Genomic DNA, 1,384 nt, shown 5'->3' with positions numbered 1-1,384 from the left:
TTTAAAAATAAGTTATATACCACAGATAGTTCCTTCTCTGAAACACGCCGAGTAAAGGGATCTTTTTTGCAAGGTGTTTTATTTCCAAGATATGCTTGCACACAACTTAAGTTGGTCCACATGCGCCGCTAACTGTTTTATGCATACCATACCAGCCCAGAAGACATTATTTACTGAAAATATAGGTGCCGTTCTGGGACTCAGCAGTTCCACGGCTTTTCTAGCAGTCGTCTCAATAAAGAATTTCCTCTGAGGCTTTGGTGCCTTATTAAAAAGCGTAAATAAGTGTAGTTCCTTGATTCGGTAATCTGCATGAGCGAGTAATATGTAAAGTTCAGCTGTTGTAGCTGAAGGACCAGTGGGGTTTTCCTCCTCTAGGCTACACTCTAATGCTTTGTTAGTCTGCTGTGCTTAAACCTGTTTATTAGCTTGGGGACTTTGTCTTGCAGCAAACGAGAACAATAAAAGTAATCTCACATTCACATTTGGTATTTTCTCTTTATGAAAGTGTTTCTTTGCTCTGAACCTTTTTCCATTTTCTTTTCTCACCACATAGGTAAAAATATGAGGGAGACAAACAGAGCTGTTCCAGCGTTTTTAAAAATTTTTTATTTAAGAAGGCAGGACCAAACCACCAGAAAATTGGTTGAACTCAGTTTAATGAGTTTAATTGCGGACAGAGCTTGTGCTTCCATGAAAATCAATGACCAACATAATGGTGGCTGCGTTGGAGGACACGATTCAACTACGAGGTCAAGAAGTTAACAAAATGCAGTCTGATTATATCTGTAAATACGTTTTTGATATGTTTTCATATTCTACTGAAATTATTATTGTTGGTAATATCTTTTGGTTTTGAATCCTAATGGATAAACTAAGCATAATGAGATGTTTAATTTTAGTTTAATATTTTATGGTTAAATTAGTATTTTTCTATTTGTTTCTTTGTACCCTTACTTTAATACAGGCTCCACAGCTCTAACTAGCTGTGGAGTCGTACTGTGTACGGTGGCAACGAGCCAGAGAGTCCTGTGAGTTAAACCTGTGACCTGCAAAGTGGTCTCTTGTGGATTATTTTAACTGCACGAGGGACGCATGTAAGTGCAAGCTAGTGCTTTCTGCTGTAACATCATATATATATATATATATATATATGTATATATATATATATATATATATATATTGTTTTGTGCTTTTAAATGAGCTTTTAGTGCATATTACTTGATACACTGAGGTGGACAACACTGTTTTCCCAGACAACAGGGATCTGAACACCACCTTCTATACCCTTCATTTTGTTAAGGTTTAAAGTTAGAGGCGTGGCTGTGTTGAGTGACAGGTGCGCCAAGAGCAAACCCCATAGGTGTCTGTAAGGTCTTACCTC

This window comes from Rhamphochromis longiceps, linkage group LG11 (genome assembly GCF_057381845.1).
Source record: "Rhamphochromis longiceps isolate RC_006_pf linkage group LG11, R_longiceps_female_GT1.1, whole genome shotgun sequence".
NCBI lineage: Eukaryota > Metazoa > Chordata > Actinopteri > Cichliformes > Cichlidae > Rhamphochromis > Rhamphochromis longiceps.
Note: the sequence above shows the minus strand (reverse complement) of the source record.